The following is a 22,841-nucleotide window of genomic DNA, read 5'->3' on the forward strand; positions in this document are numbered from 1 at the left end:
AAAACAAAGAAGCAGAAGTACAACAATCTAAGTAAACCAAAACAGTATCGTGGACAGTATCATAAACATATGTGTAACACACATACAGAAAAAAATTTGATGTGTGTCTCTTGCCTTGCCTTGAAGTTGAGGACTTATAGTAGTCTAAGGTATATGACCACATCAGTATTTTATATTGTAAGATGTCAATATTTTGTTCACTCAATACAATATTTATAACAATTAACATCATTTATAAACCAATGCCTTAGTTGAAATACATAAACCATTTTGAAAGTTGTAATTTTTTTGTCAGTAAACTTATTTAATACCTGCAGGCTAGCCGACCCCCCCCCCCCCCACCACCCCTTAGGCATCCAAGTTAGAAAAAAAAGGCTTGGGCGTCCTAGGGTTAATTGCCACGTATTGTAGGGGTATTTTACGAAGTCCATGAAACATTTATAAAAATTGATGTAAGTAAATACCTAAACATAAAGTAACAAATTACACAATACGTCAAAGATAGATCTTAAAGTTTGTTTTGAACCTTACGGGCTCAAGGCAGCTCGGGAAACCGCCAGAAGAGGCACCACTGACAGTAGTTGCTGAAAATGGTGGCGAACCAGGCACAGAAAACGATCTTTTCACTTCTCACTTATTTTTTGCAACAATTAGCCCGTTGAAAATAGGTAGCGAGTGTGCAAGCAGCTTTTCACGCTGGCCGGGGTGGCGAAGCGGTTCTAGGCGCTACAGTCTGGACCGCGCGACCGCTACGGTCGCAGTTTCGAATCCTGCCACGGCCATGGATGTTTGTGATGTCCTTAGGGTAGTTACGTTTAAGTAGTTCTAAGTTCTACCGGACTGATCACCTCAGAAGTTAAGTCCCATAGTGCCGAGTGCCATTTGAACCATTTGAGCTTTGCGCTGTATGTTTCCTTAAGGCACGATGAGGTTTCAAACAGCATAGTGAAGCGGTACAAGAAATTGTGCGAGGACGGGTATTTGTGCGACGTAGTAGGTTCATGCCGACCTGGCGTGTCAGAATACACAGTAGGCTGTCTACTGGACGTGTTGTTGCCAACTTACAGAAACTCTATTTATCTAGGAAATGCAGAATTGAATATAACTAAGCCAATAGCGTGAAAAATCCTTCGAACCTTTCGAGAGTGAAGCAATACAAGTAGGAGTTACTGCAAACCATAATCCAAGACGACAAACTGTTCCATCTACAGTTCTGTATTGATAAGAAGAACCGTCTTGAAAAGCTACTTCTCATCTTTCGAGAAAGGTTAAGAACATAATTCACCACGGAATCAATATGCAACTGCCGAACACGTTCGAAATTCCCAAAAAGTGAGCGTCTTCTGCACCGTGTCCAAAGAGGTTGGCTATGGGCTCTTCTTCTTCGCTGAGGGAACTGTCAATAGTCTCACCAGTCTAGACATGCCGCAGTTGTGGCTGATGCCAAATTTATAACTGATAAGCAACAATTTCAAGTTTCAACAAGATAGCGGCACTCCATGTTTCCACTAATTTGTACGAGACGGCGCCACGTCCTTGGATTGACTGTGTGGCACCGCTGACCTGGTGGCCACCGCAGCCGTCGCATCTGATGACTTGGTTTGTTTCTTATCGGGTGACATCAAGGATACCGTTATTGTTTCATCTTTCCCACCACAGGACTTCGAAGACCTGCGATACTGCATCCCAGCAGCCGTTCTAACCGTCACTCTGATTTTCTGGGTCGGGTGTGTGCACCATTGAACTACCAATTAGATACGTGTCGTATGACAAACGGTGGAAAGATAAATTTTCAGGAGGTGATGCCCCGTAGCTCTTATATAATTGAAAAATGCGACATTACTTTCCTAAGCAGCTGGTGAAATACTTTATATACAAAACCAGTTTCAGTCATTTGCCAGTCATTAGGTTCATTAAAGTATTCACAGCATTGACGATACAATGTATGTTACTAAATGATAACATTGTATAATTTTTACACCTGACGTCAATGATGTTATATTTCGCCTGACTTGATGCCGTTAATGCGTTTATGAAAGTAATGATGGTCAGACGAATGAAATGGTTACATAAATGAAAGCGGTAACATATCGTTTTTCTGAGGTTTTTCAGAAGGGTGGAATCTTTACGAGTATCCTAAAAAAAAAAACTTTGAGGGTATGTCGATAAAATTCTTCTGGAATGTTGACCGCACATAAATATTGTTCGACGTTTCGATCACTATTGTAAGCGACTAAAAATTTTATATACATTTTAAGCGGTCAGCAGCCCACAAGAATTTTTTTGATAGTGACAACCGCCGCGGAAGCCTACCCGTGAGTGTTTGTCTTTCTCATATTGTATCATTTTTATGTTATTTTTGGCTGTTTATCGGTACAGGCTCTAAAAATGTTTCAAGTTCTTTATATTTACTGTTCTCTTTGATACTTTGTCGGCAATAAGTGAAACGAACACTTCGAGAATATCGACATGCTAACTCTGTTCAAATTATAGAGCTTGTATTATCCAACAGGGTCGGAAACACGACAGTTAAATGCTACTTTCGGAGGACTCTTCTTGTTCTGTAATTGTCAATTAAATTACTGCATCTTGCACATTTTGAGGATATAAATGTTATTCTGCAATCCACCGTGCTTCGTACTGTTCAACCCACGACTGCTGTGTGTCACCGGGAGACATTGGTGACCTGAAAGTAATATATACGACGACAAAAAGTGCCACCGCTTATAACAATTTTTTGTTGACTAAACATGTTGTCAGTTTCAATAAGCCCTATACCTCTCTAGACAAAGATTTTGTCTGCAAGTAGTAAGAAGCTAGTTACTGTTCAAGGTTCCTACTAGAGTGCTCTAGGTACTTCAGAATATACCGCCTCATCAAACAATTGAAGCAGCCGGAAGACATGGTCGGAAGTTAAGGTATTGTGTATTGCGTATTTAAACTTAGGACCTAGAAACGATGGAGAAGCTTCGTTCCGCCATAGCCCTCAGTGGTTCACAGCAGTCCTCCCACCCTACCGCCGTCCCACACCGAACACAGGGTTACTGTGCGGTTCGGATCCCAGTGGAGCCTCGCGGGATTAGCCGAGCGGTCTTGGGCGCTGCAGTCATGGACTGTGCGGCTGGTCCCGGCGGAGGTTCGAGTCCTCCCTTCGGGCATGGGTGTGTGTGTTTGTCCTTAGGATAATATAGGTTAAGTAGTGTGTAAGCTTAGGAACTGATGACCTTAGCAGTTAAGTCCCATAAGATTTCACACAGATTTGAAGGTTTTTTGGACTCCAGTGGACAGGCCGGGAACGTCGCGTACCAGACGAGTGTAACCCCAAATGTTTGCGTGGTAGAGTAGTTATGGTGTAAGCGTACGTGGAGACAGTGTTTGAGCAGCAATCGCTGACATAGTGCAACTGAGGGAGAATACGGGGAACCAGCCCGCCTTCGCATAGATAGATGGAAAATCTCCTTAAAAACCATTCACAGGCTGGCCGGCACACCGGATCTCGACAGTAATCCGCTGGGCGGATTCGTGCCGGAGACCGAAATGCCTTCCCGCTCGGGAAGCAGGGCGTTACAGTGCACGGCTAGCCGGACGAGCAAGTCAAGGTAACTTCGCACATATACGCACCAACGGCAGGTATGTACGCCATTAGTGTACAATTCTATGTGATGGATAGAATTGCCACCAGAGTGAGGTGTTGTTGCTCGTATTTTGAAACTGGCCACAAGTAGCCTCGACCGCAGAAAGGTTTCTACCTATATTAACAGGTTTCGGTCAGTTTTCGGCCGTCCTCAGGTACTCATATCTTAATGGTAGGCGGAGGCTAGCAAAAGGCGTAGGCTGCCTTTAAAACCGCAACACAAATGTTGATTGGTATCCCTGTTTATTCAGTGATGAATTCCAGTTATGCACTAGCCGGATGGCCATCGTAGGTGAGAATGGCGTTGATCTGGGGACAGGACTCCAATCTTCCAGTAAGTGGCAGGTCGTAGTTATACATTCTGGATGTTCATAAATTTTTAAATTTAAGTAAGTTTGAGGGTGCAGAATAGCTTCTGCTGTGTAACAATTAAGCTTATCAACATATTTATACAACTGCAGCCGCTATCAATAATAATAAGAATAATAATATTAATAGCATAATACCAGTAATAATACTAATAGTAATAGTAATATGCATAACTTTCCCTTGTCTGAAGAAGGAAGAATCCTTTTTGTGGAATTTTGTTGTTTTCTATATAATTAAGTTCAGTTTATGGCAAGTATGAAATAATACACTCCTGGAAATTGAAATAAGAACACCGTGAATTCATTGTCCCAGGAAGGGGAAACTTTATTGACACATTCCTGGGGTCAGATACATCACATGATCACACTGACAGAATCACAGGCACATAGACACAGGCAACAGAGCATGCACAATGTCGGCACTAGTACAGTGTATATCCACCTTTCGCAGCAATGCAGGCTGCTATTCTCCCATGGAGACGATCGTAGAGATGCTGGATGTAGTCCTGTGGAATGGCTTGCCATGCCATTTCCACCTGGCGCCTCAGTTGGACCAGCGTTCGTGCTGGACGTGCAGACCGCGTGAGACGACGCTTCGTCCAGTCCCAAACATGCTCAATGGGGGACAGATCCGGAGATCTTGCTGGCCAGGGTAGTTGATTTACACCTTCTAGAGCACGTTGGGTGGCACGGGATACATGCAGACGTGCATTGTCCTGTTGGAACAGCAAGTTCCCTTACCGGTCTAGGAATGGTAGAACGATGGGTTCGATGACGGTTTGAATGTACCGTGCACTATTCAGTGTCCCCTCGACGATCACCAGAGGTGTATGACCAGTGTAGGAGATCGCTCCCACACCATGATGCCGGGTGTTGGCCCTGTGTGCCTCGGTCGTATGCAGTCCTGATTTTGGCGCTCACCTGCACGGCGCCAAACACGCATACGACCATCATTGGCACCAAGGCAAAAGCGACTCTCATCGCTGAAGACGACACGTCTCCATTCGTCCCTCCATTCACGCCTGTCGCGACATCACTGGAGGCGGGTTGCACGATGTTGGGGCGTGAGCGGAAGACGGCCTAACGGTGTGCGGGACCGTAGCCCAGCTTCATGGAGACGGTTGCGAATGGTCCTCGCCGATACCCCAGGAGCAACAGTGTCCCTAATTCGCTGGGAAGTGGCGGTGCGGTCCCCTACGGCACTGCGTAGGATCCTACGGTCTTGGTGTGCATCCGTGCGTCGCTGCGGTCCGATCCCAGGTCGACGGGCACGTGCACCTTCCGCCGACCACTGGCGACAACATCGATGTACTGTGGAGACCTCACGCCCCACGTGTTGAGCAATTCGGCGGTACGTCCACCCGGCCTCCCGCATGCCCACTATACGGCCTCGCTCAAAGTCCGTCAACTGCACATACGGTTCACGTCCACGCTGTGGCGGCATGCTACCAGTGTTAAAGACTGCGATGGAGCTCCGTATGCCACGGCAAACTGGCTGACACTGACAGCGGCGGTGCACAAATGCTGCGCAGCTTGCGCCATTCGACGGCCAACACCGCGGTTCCTGGTGTGTCCGCTGTGCCGTGCATGTGATCATTGCTTGTACAGCCCTCTCGCAGTGTCCGGAGCAAGTATGGTGGGTCTGACAAACCGGTGTCAATGTGTTCTTTTTTCCATTTCCAGGAGTGTATTTAAGTTTTTGCCATTTTTGTGTAAGTGAGTTTTTCCTGTTATTTTTTTAAGTTTTTTCGGACAAATGCATAAGATCGCCAATTCATGCACTAGTTAACGAATTACCTGCCAGGCTGAAAATCAGGCATTCTTACGTAGCACGTATACAACAACTTACGTCTATTATACACTTCATTGCTAAAAGCTCGCTTGTAGTCACGCTTGTTTGATTTACTTGCTTTCATCACTTTCTCAGGCAACAGATTCGTTCTTGGAGGCCCTACTTCCTACACGGCTGACTTTCTTTGGAAATTTTCTTTTCTGTTAGCGCTTAACACAGATTCAACATTGTTCATCTTCACACTGCACAGGAAAACAGATTCCTGCACAGAAAAACACAATGTGCCGTTTGCAGAAATTATTAAATTCATGTAGTGCTATCTACCAACAAAGTCACTTGACGAGAATACAAATGAGGCGCTGAAAGCCATAAGGGCCAAAAGCACGCCGTCTTCGACCCTCCACATCTATGTGTGTATCAGAGAAACCTGTGAGACAGCTTCTCCTGAATGTTCGAATAATACGTACCATGTGGGCCTCCAGTACAGGGAAACCTGACCCATCATGTGATCAACAGATCTCACAAGCTTGGATAAATGCTACAGTCTCACAATCCACGGTGATGTGCTTTATGATCGTCAGCACCTCAAATGGATTACAGTATGATAAAACACAAAACATACTATATCTCATTCAGAATCCTACAAAACTTTTCTAACAGTATAACCACAACATATACTGATGCTCGATCTAATTTTACTATATTGGGAGTGAATTGGCGTATGTATGAAGTGTACTACCGCCTAGCGGGATTTCTGCCAAGCGAACATCGACAGAAGTCTGCTGCGGTGAGCTACCACCTGGTGGCACAAACGTAAATCTGTAGTTGAGTGGTAAGGGCTAGAAGAACAGCATCTGAACTTTCCACATCTTATATCAAATCCTTATGTATTTGGCCCGTACGGAAGTAATGTCACGCCAGTTGTGCATGCGCAGACGCTCCTTGAAACGAGCACAAGTAAGTGAAGGTGTGCTCGCGACCCTGATGCCAAGTTTCACTGAGCGCAGAGGAGCAATGCAGCACAGCGTGGTAGATTTAGTGCCATGTATTTCAGATTGCGGCATCTACATTGCTTTTTCTTTGTTTTTTTCTGTTTATTCGAGACATCAGTTTTAACTACATCTTCAATTTCTTGCTAGATGTATTCCAGTTTCTGTCTCCCTCTACAGTTTTTAACTGCTACAGCTCGCTCTAGTACCATGGCGATCATTCCCTGATGTCACAACAAATGTCCTACCACCCTGTCCCTTCTGCTTTTCAGTGTTTTCCACATGTTCCTTTCTTCTCCGATTCTGCGCCGAACCTCCTCTTTCCTTACCCTGTCAGTCCACCTAATTTTTGACATTCGTCTATAGCACAGCATACAAAGGAAAATAATCAGTAAATCCGCATGGTGTCAAAAGTTATGGTCTCGTGTGCTCTTGTGCTCTTACACAACATCCGCCACTGCTTCCAATATTCTGGAGAGGCACAGCACTATTACTCACAGCGTCATGGCGCAGGGCGCTGTCGGGTACCACTCTAGGTCACGGCTGACAGTGGATGAGGGAATTACGACAGCGCAACAACACATCACTGACCCCTGCTATCTCCTGTTCTACCTCTCACGCAAAAGTATTAGGGTGCCATTTTTCAACAGGACAATGATCGCCTTGATATGAAAGTGTGTGTATGAACTGACTGCGTGGAGATACGTCTGGGGCCAGCAAAGCCGAGATGTATCCCCAGCAAGAAATGTGTGGGGCCAACTCAGATGTCGACTTTGCCCCTGCGCCAGTATCTGGGATATCAAAGACGTGTTACAAAAGCTGTGGGCCAGCGTGCCTCAGCCGGCCGTAGTGGCAGTGCGGTCCTGGGCGCTACAGTCTGGAGCCGAGCGACCGCTGCGGTCGCAGGTTCGAATCCTGCCTCGGGCATGGATGTGTGTGATGTCCCTAGGTTGGTTAGGTTTAATTAGTTCTAAGTTCTAGGCGACGACCTCAGAAGTTAAGTCGCATAGTATTCAGAGCAAGAGCCAGCGTGCCTCATAAGAGCAAACAACGGCTTTGTGACAACGTCTCCAGCTGAAAGTTTTGCGCGCAAGCAGGCCGAGGGCTGCAACGTTAGAATAATAAGTGAGTCTATGCCACCAAGTTCATTGTAAATTTGACTCTGCTTCTAAATACTGTAATAACATGACGCGCCCTCTCAACATGTAAAGTCATATCTCGTTTCCTGCTTCCCTTCTGGGTGCTTCGCTTGTTAGGCAATATACTAAAGCATTGTACAATTAATACAGTACTATAATACCCCACTAACTGGTACGAAATACTGAGGTTCGATTTACCGCCTAGTACTACTTAAAAGCGAAATAAACCGGATGTGAGGCGGGAGTTTTACTCTTCAAGGCACCGTAGAGTTGTCTCAGGCAAATGGAAGGAGAGATATACTCTAATATCCTGCCTGTGTAGCCGGTACTTCTGGTTTGAGCGGCAACGTCTTCAAAGATCATCACGCTGGGATATTTGTAGTTCTGCTACACGAAATAATTTCCCAGACCGGCTGATAGGGAAATACAACTTTCTGACAGACCACTTGACTTTTTTAACTCCGGTTGTGGGTACTGTTATTTAAAATTATTCTGGCTGTGTTTATTGGTACTGACATCAGCTTAAGGTACTTGCAGTCGTAATGTTCCCTCTCCACTAGGCCAAGAGGTAAGCGCTATGCGCTTGCCTGCGTTATCCCTGGCAACGACACAGGAAATGTTACCGTTTTAACATTTTAACGAGGTGGTTTAGACAAGAATGGCGTAAGGAATCGCATACTGCTTTTTTTTTATTTTTTTATTTTTTTTTCGTCCCGCAGTCGTCTGACTGGTTTCATGCGGCCCGCCACGAATTTCTTTCCTGAGCCAACTTCTTCACCTCAGAGTAGCACTTGCAAACTACGTTCTCAGTTATCTGCTTGATGTATTATAATCTCTGCCTACCTCTACAGTTTTTCTCGTACACAGCTCACGCTAGTACCAGTATCATGGAAGTCAATCGTTGATGTCTTAACAAATATCCTTTCATCCTGTTCCTTCTCCCTGTAGGCGTTTTCCACATATTCCTTTCCTCTCCGATTCTGCGCAATACCTCATTCCTTACCTAATTTTCAACATGCACCTACATATAAAATGCTTCGATTCTCTTCTGTTCCAGTTTCCACACAGTCCATCTTTCACTGCTACATAATGCTGTAATCCAAACGTATATTCTCAGAAATTTCTTCCTCACATTAAGGCCAATCTTTGATATTAGCAGACTTCTCTTGGCAAGGAATTTCCTTTCTCCCAGTGCTAGTCAGGTTTTGATGTCCTCCTTGCTCCATATTTCGTTATTTTGCTTCCTAGATTGTAGAATTCCTTACCTACATCTGCTTCGTTATCATCAACTCCGATGTTAAGTTTCTCGCTGTTCTCGTATGTGCTATTCCTCATTTCCTTCGTCTTCCTTCGATTTACTCTCAATCCATAAACTGTACTCTTTAGACTGTTATTCCATAAGTCAGATCATGTATTTCTTTCTCACGTTCACTCAGGATAGCCATGCCATCAGGGAATCATATCAGTGGTACCGTTTCACATTGAATTTTAATTTCACTCCAGAACGTTTCTTTTATTTCCATCATTCCTTGTTCGATGTACAAATTGAACAGTAGAGGTGAAAGACTACATCCCTGCCTTACAGCTTTTTTAACCCAAGTTTTCGTTCTTGGCCACACACTCTTTATTATTCTCTCTTGGTTCTTGTACACATTCTATATTACCCCTCTCTCCCTACAGCTTACCGCAATTTTTCTCAGAATAACGAATATCTTGAATCTTTTTACATTTTCGAACGCTTTTTCTAGGTCGACAAATCCTATGAACGTGTCTTTGCTTCCATTTTAGTCGGCAACGTCAGAATAGCCTCTCTCGTGCTTTAAAGTTTCCTAAAACCAAACTGATCACCACTTAACAAATCCTCAATTTTCTTTTCCACTCTTCTGCATTATATTCTTCTCAGCAATTTGGATGGAGAAGCTGGTAAGCTGATTGTGCGATAATTCTCGCACTTGTCAGCTCTTGCAGTTCTCTGAGTTATTGTGGACGGTATTTTTCCCGAAAGTCAGACGGTGTTCTGTCAGACCCACACATTCTACACATCAACGTCAATAGTCGTTCTGTTGTCCCCCAATGATTCTAATACTGGATCCTCCATCTCTTCTAAATCGACTATGTGTCTTCTTCTATAACATCTGTCCCTTTTATAAAGGCCTTCAATGTACTCCTTCCACCTATCCGATCTCCCCTCTGCATATAACAGTGGAAGCCCCGTTGCACACTTCTTGTTACACCCTTGATTTTTGTCGCACCAAAGGTTATTTTGACTTTCCTTTATGCCCTTTGAGACCTTCTTACTATCATTTCTTTTTTGATTTCTTCATATTTTTCATGCATCCATTTCGTCTTAACTTCCCTGCACTTCCTGTTTATATCATTCTTCAACGACTTGTATATGTGTATTCCTGAATTTCCTTGAACATTTTTGTACTTCCTTCTTCCATCGATCAACTGAAGTATTTCTTCTATCGTGGTATTGTTGCAGTTACTTTCTTTGTACCTATGTTTTTTTACAGCTTCTGTGACTGCTGTTTTTAGAGATGTCCATTCTTTTTCAACTGTACTGCCTACTGGACTATTGTTTATTTGTGTATCTACAGCCTCAGAGAATTTCAAGCCTTTCTCGTCATCCTTAGTAATTTCGTATCCCAATTCTTTTCTACTGATTCTTCGTGGCTACTCTCTTATACTTCAGCCTACTCTTCATCACTACTACATTGTGATCTGAGTCGTCTCTATTCCTGGGTATTCTTTACAATCCAGAATTGATTCCGGAATCTCTATCTGACCATGATGTAACCTAACGGAAATCTTCCCCTACCTGCAACTGCATTCCCCCATTACCATTAGACATTCATCTCCCTTTTTGTAACGTATACGCGTTTCAGTATCCTTATATACTTTCTCAATCTTTTCATCTTCAACTTGCGACGTCGGCTATCGTTGTCGGTGTTGGTTTGCTATGGATTCTGATAAGATGAACCCTATCACTAAACTGTTCACAGTAACAAACTCTCTGCCCTATCTTCTTATTCATAAAAAATCCTACTCCCGGTATAACATATTCTTTTGCTGATGTTGTTACCCTATACTCATCTGACCAGAAATCCTTGCCCTCTTTCACTTCACTGCCCCTACTATGCCTATATTGAGCCTTTCCAATTCTCTTTTCAGGTTTTCTACGTCACATACCAAGTTCAAGCGTCAGAGATCCAACAGCGCGACTCCTAGAAAGTTATCCTTCTGTTGCTTATTCAATCTTTTTTCCATGGCCACCTCTCGTTGGCAGTCCCCTCCTAGATATCCGAATGGGTGACTATACCGGAATTTTTTGCCATTGGAGAGATCATCATGACACTTTTTCATTTACAGGCCACATGTCATGTCGATACACGTTCCGTGTCAAATGTAATGGTTTCCATTGCCTTCTCGGTCCACAGCTCGTGTTCTAGTGGCTAGCGTTGCTGCCTCTTGATCACGGGATCCGAGGTTCGATTTCCGGCCAGTTTGGGGATTTTCTCTGCCCGGGAACCGGTCGATTGTGTTGTTCTTATCATTTTATTATCATCGACCTCGTTATTCATGGCTGTGGCTAGATTGGATGGTACAAAAATTGGACTGTGCAAAAATTGGGACTTTGTATTAAGGCGGATGACAACGCATTTGAACACCCCGCAAACCAAACATCATCATCATTGCCTTCTACATCCTCAAGCCGTTGATCTGCACTGGTTCTTCCACCTTTAGGGACAGTTTCTCTCACGAAGGGCAAGAGGATGTCCTGAACCTCTGCCCGCTCCTTGTCCGTCTTGGACAAGGCCGTTGGCAGAATGAGGGTGACTTCTTATGCCAGAAGTCTTGTGTCGCCAAATGCTGATTGTTAATCTAACTGTAAGCGGAGGTGGGTTTCGAACCCGGAACAGAGGAAGATTTGATTATGAATCTAATACGTTGTCTCTAGACCACGGGTTACTGCGCTGTTTAAAAATTGATAAACTCAGAACAATTATCAGAACAATCAGATAAAATCTGGTGCTACCCGATTATCAGAGCAGTGGGAGGCTAATGGAACCTGTTGCGCTGTTGAAACATCTAAGCGTAATAGCGCGAAGCAATAATATGTGAGCGAACGCGTGATGTCAGGAACAAGGATCATTTAATGAAAGGAGAACTCTTGATTGGAGCGTGGGGACAATAGTGTTTGGGTGAACAGAGTCGCTTATAAGACACTAATGCGACTTTTTCTGTAGTACTGCTTCAGTGACTGGAGTCCTTATGAGGAATACATAATAGCAGAGATCGAAGGAATTGAACGGCGTATTGCAACATTCTTAACAGATCCTTGTAGCCCGTACTGGGGTGTAGCAGGTTGATCAAAGATATTAAACAAGAAACCTTGGAAGATAGACGAGGTTCGCGCCTAATTGTGAAAATCGTCACACGAGGAGCACTGTGAGAGGAATTCTATTGTCTCTATCGTATTTCCCTTGCAAGATCCATGGCAACTACACAAGAGATATATACTGTGCATTATCTTCCCTTACATGTGAGCTCGTGTGTGAAATCATTGGTCAATTATCTTTGTCATATTTATTGAAATAGTCAACAACCAGCTGCATAAAAGAAATTTTATTTAGTTATCGGGTTTCAGCACTTAGAGCCCTTCTTCAGAAGGATACGGCCACGTATTTTCGAATGTGAAAAATTATATGCATGCAACATATGGCCGTAGTCATGTGGTTCTTAGGGCCTGTACAAAAATTCTAACATTCTGCGTGGTGTCTGTTGTTTTATATCGTGTCTCCCTATCACTTTCGCGCAACGACGTTCTGTGCGTGTTTTTAGGAAATTGACTAGTTTGAACCTGGGACCTGTTGCTGGTAATGAGACGTCAGGCCAACATCACATGTAGAGTTCAGAAGAGTTCAGTGAGACTAGCGATGATATAACCAAATACTTAATGATTTCAGCGTCAGCTCCACTGCACTCCCTGCAAAAGAATTTTAATACTAACTAAATTTAGTGGAAGGGATTCAAGGCTTTCCTATTTTTAGTTTAGTTACCTGGTAAAATAACGTCGAAAAAGCAGTTAAGTTTACCATTGGAAATTTTATTCTACTCACAAAACATTGTTTTTAAATTGCACTATTGGTAAAAGGAAATGTTTTTATACAGGAGGGTAAAAACCAACAGCGTTCAATAAAAATGTGTATGAATATTCCCTGAATGGGTTTCCAAGTTCTACAATAGATCGAAGGGTGACCTTTGCCATATCACATCTATAATCTAGGTTTAAATTAAGTTTCACAAAAGAGAAAACTATCAAAATGGTCTACAGTGACCCACAATTCTATTTAATTACTTATCTAACTTGTCGTAAATTACAGTGGCTGATGTGGCTTCTCAATAACTATATAACAGAAAAATCATCACGTTTCTGATTTTTACTTCAAGTGGCAAATGTGAACACCATGAGCTTTAATTGATGATCGACACTAGTGTTACGCAAAAAGGGGGTGTAACAGATGAAACTTCTGTAGTTCGGAGTGAAGCTTTATGCGGTGACTTCTCTGAAACGCTTCAGGCAAAGTACATGATGGTTCCTTTGACAGGGCACTGCCGACTTCGTTCCCCATCCTTCCCGAATCCGTTGAGAACGATGACATGGCTGTTTGGTTTCTTCCCCCAAATCAGCCCCAACCCGTCATGACAGTTCTGGCAGTATACGTTCATTACGCAAATATTGGTCTATGTTGCACCCTTTCAATCGTTTGACGTCCACATCATTACTTTTAATTTTACTTTTTTGTAATATAATAATTATTGCATATAGCGACTGACGTTTAAGAAGTACGTTTCTCTTACGAAAGACATATTGGATGCACGGTTTACTGTCTCATTTCATTTTAACAATACACCATTGGCCTATATATAAGATAGAAAAGAATTAGTTTACTTGAAACAGCTCTCCACGCCTCTCTTCGAGTGGTGTAACTCAGCTGAATAGGAAACTAGCGCGAGCACTGCGGTGGAAGCTCACATTGTCTCCCTTGTCTGTACGCGCGTCTTTCCTTTCTTCTCGGTAGCGTAATCATCTGCCTTTTTACTTCAGTGGAACTGTAGCTAATGAGAAACTCGAGTCACTGTTCCGGCCTCATCTTCCACACACAAAAACGTCGACGAACGTTACAGCAACGAGCCCTGAAGCACCTAAATAAATGCCAACCATAATTCATCCGATCTTCTTAATTTACCGTGAAAGTACTAACAATTAAGAGCGGTACTGTCAGATGCCACCCGTGTTAAGAAATATGTACCTCAAATTAGGCACAGATATGTCATATTGTTTGTTTCCTCATTAAATTCTTCTGTGCGTCCTCCCACATCACTTCTTTCTGATAACGCAATATACACTGGCGGGAAGAAAGATCGCTGCGCCAAGAAGGAACTGTGCGATACAAACAAAAGTTTGTAGGCGTGTTTCTACATCTGAAAGATGATGTCTATTCAAATTTCATGCATCTGGCGCTGATAGCACCACGATGGGGATGCTAATCAGGTTTCACTAATTAAAACTTCCGGGCTGAGAGGCCTTGATCGATCAGTAAAACTTCTTCCTCCAGTCGATTCATTGCCAACCGCTGGAAACATCTTCCGATGTGAGTCAACGAGACGTTGACTCACCCCGGAAGATTTTGCCCGCAACTGGTGACGATACGTCAGGAAGGAGAAGATATACTGATCGACCACGGCCTCTCAGCCCGGAATTTTTAATTAATGAAGACGCCAGCCGTGAAAGCCTACACTTCATGACTAATCAGGTTTGCTTTAAATAAAAGCTGTAATGGAAAGTCAGCGTTAGTTACCTTTGAGAGTGATGCTGATGAGCGAAAGTTAGTCAGTAATGCCTATAAGGCAACAAACACTCACTATCAGCACCTGGCTGAGTTTGAATCAGGCCGTGTAAAACAGCCACGAGAAGCCGGATGTTCCTTCTGCAATGTTGCAGAAAGGCTTGGCACGAATGTACCCACGTGCATGACTGCTGGCTGCGGTGGTCGCGGGAATTTACAGTCGCAAGAAGTCCTGGCTCTGGCTGGCCACATGCCAGTACCTAGAGAGACGAATATCGTGGTCGGCGTATGGCTCTTGCGTACCGTACTCCATATGCAGCAGCAATTTGAGCAGTGGGTGTCACAATAATGTCACAATAATGGCTTTCACAGCCGATATTGTCTTCCTTTAAAACTTCCGGGCTGATAGGCCGTGGTCGATGTATAAAACGCCACCGTGACGTTTCGTCTCCAGCTGCGGGAGATATCCTCCAAGGCAGAGCGGCGAACTGGTAAGTCAACTCGAGGAAGCGCTGATTATAAAGGCAGTGCAGAGGGCGCCGATAAAGTTAAAAGAAGTGCAGCGCGTTTCGCATTATCGAGAAATAGAGGAGAGAGTGCCACGAAATGATACAGGATTTGGGGTAGATATCATTAAAATAAAGGCAAGTCTGACTGCGGCAATATCTTTTCACGAAATTCGAGTCACCAATTTTTCTCCTCCCAATGCGAAAATATTTTGTTGACGCCGACCTATATCCCCCCCATGAACCATGGACCTTGCTGTTGGTGGGGAGGCTTGCGTGCCTCAGCGATACAGATGGCCGTACCGTAGGTGCAACCACAACGGAGGGGTATCTGTTGAGAGGCCAGACAAACGTGTGGTTCCTGAAGAGGGGCAGCAGCCTTTTCAGTAGTTGCAGGGGCAACAGTCTGGATGATTGACTGATCTGGCCTTGCAACATTAACCAAAACGGCGTTGCTGTGCTGGTACTGCGAACGGCTGAAAGCAAGGGGAAACTACAGCCGTAATTTTTCCCGAGGACATGCAGCTTTACTGTATGATTAAATGATGATGGCATCCTCTTGGGTAAAATATTCCGGAGGTAAAATAGTCCCCCATTCGGATCTCCGGGCGGGGACTACTCAGGAGGATGTCGTTATCAGGAGAAAGAAAACTGGCGTTCTACGGATCGGAGCGTGGAATGTCAGATCCCTTAATCGGGCAGGTAGGTTAGAAAATTTAAAAAGGGAAATGGATAGGTTAAAGTTAGATATAGTGGGAATTAGTGAAGTTCGGTGGCAGGAGGAACAAGACTTCTGGTCAGGTGATTACAGGGTTATAAACACAAAATCAAATAGGGGTAATGCAGGAGTAGGTTTAATAATGAATAGGAAAATAGGAATGCGGCTAAGCTACTACAAACAGCATAGTGAACGCATTATTGTGGCCAAGATAGATACTAAGCCCACACCTACTACAGTAGTACAAGTTTATATGCCAACTAGCTCTGCAGATGACGAAGAAATTGAAGAAATGTACGATGAAATAAAAGAAATTATTCAGATAGTGAAGGGAGACGAAAATTTAATAGTAATGGGTGACTGGAATTCGAGTGTAGGAAAAGGGAGAGAAGGAAACATAGTAGGTGAATATGGATTGGGGCTAAGAAATGAAAGAGTAAGCCGCCTAGTAGAATTTTGTACAGAGCACAACTTAGTCATAGGTAACACTTGGTTTAAGAATCATGAAAGAAGGTTGTATACGTGGAAGAACCCTGGAGATACTAAAAGGTATCAGATAGATTATATAATGGTAAGACAGAGATTTAGGAACCAGGTTTTAAGTTGTAAGACATTTCCAGGGGCAGATGTGGACTCTGACCACAATCTATTGGTTATGACCTGTAGATTAAAACTGAAGAAACTGCAAAAATGTGGGAAATTAAGGAGATGGGACCTGGATAAACTGAAAGAACCAGAGGTTGTACAGAGTTTCAGGGAGAGCATTAGGGAACAATTGACAGGAATAGGGGAAAGAAATACAGTAGAAGAAGAATGGGTAGCTCTGAGGGATGAAGTAGTGAAGGCAGCAGAGGATAAAGTAGGTAAAAAGACGAGGGCTGCTAGAAATCCTTGGGTAACAGAAGAAATATTGAATTTAATTGATGAAAGGAGAAAATATAAAAATGCAGTAAATGAAGCAGGCAAAAAGGAATACAAACGTCTCAAAAATGAGATCGAGAGGAAGTGCAAAATGGCTAAACAGGGATGGCTAGAGGATAAATGTAAGGATGTAGAGGCTTATCTCACTAGGGGTAAGATAGATACTGCCTACAGGAAAATTAAAGAGACCTTTGGAGAGAAGAGAACCACGTGTATGAATATCAAGAGCTCAGATGGCAACCCAGTTCTAAGCAAAGAAGGGAAGGCAGAAAGGTGGAAGGAGTATATAGAAGGTTTATACAAGGGTGATGTACTTGAGGACAATATTATGGAAATGGAAGAGGATGTAGATGAAGACGAAATGGGTGATACGATATTGCGTGAAGAGTCTGACAGAGCACTGAAAGACCTGAGTCGGAACAAGGCCCCCGGAGTAGACAACATTCCATTAGAACTACTGACGGCCTTGGGAGAGCCAGTCATGACAAAACTCTACCAGCTGGTGAGCAAGATGTATGAGACAGGCCAAATACCCTCAGACGTCAAGAAGAATATAATAATTCCAATCCCAAAGAAAGCAGGTGCTGACAGATGTGAAAATTACCGAACTATCAGTTTAATAAGTCACAGCTGCAAAATACTAACACGAATTCTTTACAGACGAATGGAAAAACTGGTAGATGCGGACCTCGGGGAGGATCAGTTTGTATTCCGTCGAAATGTTGGAACACGTGAGGCAATACTGACCTTACGACTTATCTTAGAAGAAAGATTAAGAAAAGGCAAACCTACGTTTCTAGCATTTGTAGACTTAGAGAAAGCTTTTGACAATGTTGACTGGAATACTCTTTTTCAAATTCTAAAGGTGGCAGGCGTAAAATACAGGGAGCGAAAGGCTATTTACAATTTGTACGGAAACCAGATGGCAGTCATAAGAGTCGAGGGGCATGAAAGGGAAGCAGTGGTTGGGAAAGGAGTGAGACAGGGTTGTAGCCTCTCCCCGATGTTATTCAATCTGTATATTGAGCAAGCAGTAAAGGAAACAAAAGAAAAATTTGGAGTAGGTATTAAAATTCATGGAGACGAAGTAAAAACTTTGAGGTTCGCCGATGACATTGTAATTCTGTCAGAGACGGCAAAGGACTTGGAAGAGCAGTTGAACGGAATGGACAGTGTCTTGAAAGGAGGGTATAAGATGAACATCAACAAAAGCAAAACGAGGATAATGGAATGTAGTCAAATTAAATCGGGTGATGCTGAGGGAATTGGATTAGGAAATGAGACACTTAAAGTAGTAAAGGAGTTTTGCTATTTAGGAAGTAAAATAACTGATGATGGTCGAAGTAGAGAGGATATAAAATGTAGACTGGCAATGGCAAGGAAAGCGTTTCTGAAGAACAGAAATTTGTTAACATCGAAATAGATTTAAGTGTCAGGAAGTCATTTCTGAAAATATTTGTTTGGAGTGTAGCCATGTATGGAAGTGAAACATGGACGATAACTAGTTTGGACAAGAAGAGAATAGAAGCTTTCGAAATGTGGTGCTACAGAAGAATACTGAAGATAAGGTGGATAGATCACGTAACTAATGAGGAGGTATTGAACAGGATTGGGGAGAAGAGAAGTTTGTGGCACAACTTGACTAGAAGAAGGGATCGGTTGGTAGGACATGTTTTGAGGCATCAAGGGATCACAAATTTAGCATTGGAGGGCAGTGTGGAGGGTAAAAATCGTAGAGGGAGACCGAGAGATGAGTACACTAAGCAGATTCAGAAGGATGTAGGTTGTAGTAGGTACTGGGAGATGAAGAAGCTTGCACAGGATAGAGTAGCATGGAGAGCTGCATCAAACCAGTCTCAGGACTGAAGACCACAACAACAACACGACCTATATATGGAGAAACGATTATCATAGTAATAAAAGAAGGGAAATCTGAACTCCCACCGGAATATACAGATATTGGTTTGGACCCCGCGCTGTTCAAGAGAGGAATAATAGAGAATTGTAGCGAGGGTGGTTCGATGTAACTTCTTCCAGACACTTCAGTGTGATTTGGCGAGTATCCATGTACAACTAGACGTAGTGATGCCAAGGACGACCTCTGACTACGGAAATGACGAGTATATCACGTTACCTGCAATGTGGAATGATTTGCATAATTCAAAGTGTGCCCAACGTCGATGATCGTTGATGAGAACGCCAACGGCACACGAAACTTCAGCAACCTAACAAGTGGGCAGTCGTGGAACATTGCCTATCCGAATTACACGGAATGGATTAGGACCATACTAAGTTTCTGACACAAACGCCTAAAGTTTTGCATCAGTAGAGATTAAAGGAACTGATGGTCGCTACATCCTCAGTATGACCAAGTAACCTGCAGTTAGTCCCATTAACAAGATGAAGAAACTAGAGCACAACGAACTGACTTCGGGGGTAGAAGAAGGAACAGCAGAGGTTCCTCTAGCACGTACGACTGGGTGTGAACCTTGGTCGTAGCAGTGTAGCTGCTGGGGAAGTGCGGGGAAGAGAAGCTGGGTGTGGTTGGAGGTTAGAAAGGGTGATCGGTGGGAGGGAGGGAAAAACAGATAAAAGTTCCGCCGTCCCCAGGGTGTTCAGTTGATCGGCGCAGCTGGTGATGCCAATGTGGTCACTTGCCGAATAATTGTGCAGGTTGGGAACGGACACGCGCCCGTCCACACGTAAACTATTCGAAATTTTCAGCAACCTTCTACACTTACTCTGGTCTTACAGGTTTTGACTGTCAATTTTACTTATTAGATGCAACTTAACTAACCCTGATTGTGTACGCTGTAGTCTCCTTGGTGGCCTCTTCAAATGGCTCTGAGCACTATGGGATTTAAATTCTGAGGTCATCAGTCCCTATAACTTAGAATTACTGAAACCAAATTAACCTAAGGACATCACACACATCCATGCCCGAGGCAGGATTCGAAACTGCGAGCGTAACGGTCGTGCGGTTCCAGACTGTAGCGCCTAGAACCGCTCGGTCACTCCGGCCGTAGTTGCCTCTTCATCTGTTCTTTTTTTCTGTTGGCACATTTTTCAATAGCAGACATTCAGCCTCTACAATTAATAGACAATGCATATAGTTTTACAATTCAGATATGTCTTCTAAAGAAATCTCTTATTTCCAGGTGCAAAATCGAATGAACCAACGCAGTGTTAGAGACAAGCTTTATATCCCTTTTCGATTATGACTTTTGAATTTCTGAAGTTATTATTTATGACTTGGGGAAAATACCGCGGTGTTAATTAAAGATGGATTTGGATAGTTTCCTACCCCACTCTTGCCCGTTTAAACTTTTGCTCCATCTCTAGTGGCTACGGCTCCGACTAGACCCTAAACTACTACCTTCCTCCAAATCGATACAATTCTATAAATTTCTGACCTTACTGGCGCCATCATAATATTACATAGCTCTAGGCCACACTTGCGCGACACCTGAAAAAGTGTGATTAATACCTAAAATGTTGGACTAAAATCGGAGAAATGAGAAGGAACTTCCAATGAAGAACTATCAAGTTTTAATAACTCGTGTATGAGAAGACGCAGGTCGACCACCAAGATCTCGATCTCGAACAGAAGGAAGAGCGTTGCTACCATAACTGCGCCAGCGAAAAGTGAAACGATGATTGTCGGTATTTACTTGTCAATAAAATGGGTGATGTCTTAGAGGCTATTAATTAGATGAAGTTTGTGCTCGATGTCTGAAGTATACATTACAACTCAGCCTGTGTACTAGTGTTTATCTCGAAACTCAAAATACATTGACGGGTCAAAGAAGCTGGTGGTACACCTGCGTGATATCGTGTAGTGTCCCCGCGATCCGCAACACGACATGGTATGGACTCGACTAATGTCAGAAGTAGTGTTGGAGGGAATTGACACCATGAATCCGTAACAGTAAGAGGGAATGTAGAGCACTTCTGAACATCATGTTGCAAGGCATCCCACATATGTTGAATAATGTTCATGTCTGGTGAATCTGGTCGCTAGCGGAAGTGTTTAAACTCACAAGAGTGTTCCTAAAGCCACGCTGTAGGAATTATGGACGTATGGGCTGTCGCATTCTCCTGCTGGAATGCACAATGGACATGAATGGACGCAGATGATCAGACAGGATGCTTACGTAAATGCCACCTGTCAGAGTCGTATCTAGGATGTAAGGGGTTCCATATCACTCCTACTGCACACGTCCCGCACCATTACAGAGCCTCCACCAGCATAACCAGTCCACTGCTGACATGCAGGGTCCATATATTCATGAGGTTGTCCCCATACCCATAAACGAGACGCATCGGACCACGCAACACGTTTCCAGTCACCAGCAGTCCATTGTCAGTGCTGACGGTCCCAGACGAGGTGTAAAGCTTGGATCGTGAAGTCATCATGGGTACACTAGTGGGCCTTCGACTACGAAGCCCATATGGATGATTTTTCGTCGAATGGTTCGTACACTGACACTTGTTGATGTCCCAGCAATGAAATCTGCAGAAATTTTCGGAAGGGGTGCACTTATTCCTAGTTGAAAAATTCTTTTCAGTCGTCGTTGATCCCGTTCTAGCAGGATCCGTTTTCTGGCCGCAGCGATGTCGGAGTCTTGATGTTTTACCTGGTACCTGATATTCACGGTACGCTCGTGAAGTGGTCGTACAGAAAAATCCCCACTTCATCGCTACCTCGGAGATGCTGTGTCCGATCGCTCTTGCGCTAACTATAATACCACTACCAAGCTCACTAAAATCTTTATAATCTGTCCTGTAGCAGCAGTGGCCGATGTAACAACTACGCCAGACAGTTTTTGTCTTATGTAGGTGTTGCCGACTTCAGCGACCTATTCCGCCTGTTTACATATCTCTGTATTTGAATACACACGGCCATACCAGTTTCTTTGGCGCTTCATTTTAATATCACCCTGTCAGTCTAAGAAAAGGTACTGGAAGTTTCCTGTTGCCATTAACATGAAGCTATCAACACTATAATCTAGTACAAATTGCAGTACAAATGGCTAGAGACCGGAATTCATTAGAGAAGGCTGCGAAATCACTGTGAGTTGATCCAGAATCAATGAACTGCCTCGAACATAGGTAACCTAAGACTTTTCGGGTGGATCTAGCCGTATTTGACGGTAGTTTTGTTAGCTAACAGACAGACTAATGCTGATCGACGTAACTTCTTGGGACTCCCTTGGCGAATCCAAAATAGTGGCGGAAACTTGCACTTGTGATGCACACTGTTTTAAAAAGAATTTTATTTGTTTTTAGTGCGCAATATAGGATTTAATAGCCACCTGATTAAAACTCACACTCATTAATCTCGTCACACAAAAACACAAAGTAGGTTTTTTGTGGCAGTAAATTTCCCTTGCGATGGATTTCATACAAAAGCTTGAGGTTCACAGGTATCATGGTCTGATGAAACCGAACGCCGTAAATTAGTAATCAAGCCAGAATTATTAGAAGGTTCTAAAAGGATGCCAGCCGGAGTGGCCGAGCGGTTCTAGGCGCTACAGTCTGGAACCCCGTGACCACTACGGTCTCAGGTTCGAATCCTGCGACGGGCAGGGATGTGTGTGACGTCCTTAGGTTAGTTAGGTTTGAGTAGTCCTATGTTCTAGGGAACTGATTACCTCAGACGTTAAGTCCCATAGTGCTCAGAGCCATTTGAACCATTTATAAAAGATTACGGAAGAAAAATACCTACTTTCCATTACTTACGTGCAACACATATTGGCATATTAAACATTACATATGTGTACGTGAACGATACATTAAGAGTCCTACAAGAACTCACTGAACCTTAAAAACTTAAAGTAGTGTACCTCGTTATGAGTCACGGATTGCTGTGAAGAGAGTAGTTAAGATTAAAATGGACAGACTTATCACCTAGTTTTGC

At 43.5% G+C, this 22,841-nt stretch overlaps 1 protein-coding gene across 1 annotated transcript in view; it reads left to right on the forward strand.

Annotated features, from left to right (window-relative positions):
- The window catches only part of LOC126343696 (melanopsin-like), a 191,883-nt gene that overhangs the window by 46,469 nt on the left and 122,573 nt on the right, over positions 1–22,841 (forward strand). The gene's annotated exons all lie outside the window — the stretch shown is intronic.

Source organism: Schistocerca gregaria, chromosome 1 (genome assembly GCF_023897955.1).
Source record: "Schistocerca gregaria isolate iqSchGreg1 chromosome 1, iqSchGreg1.2, whole genome shotgun sequence".
NCBI classification, from domain to species: Eukaryota; Metazoa; Arthropoda; class Insecta; order Orthoptera; family Acrididae; genus Schistocerca; species Schistocerca gregaria.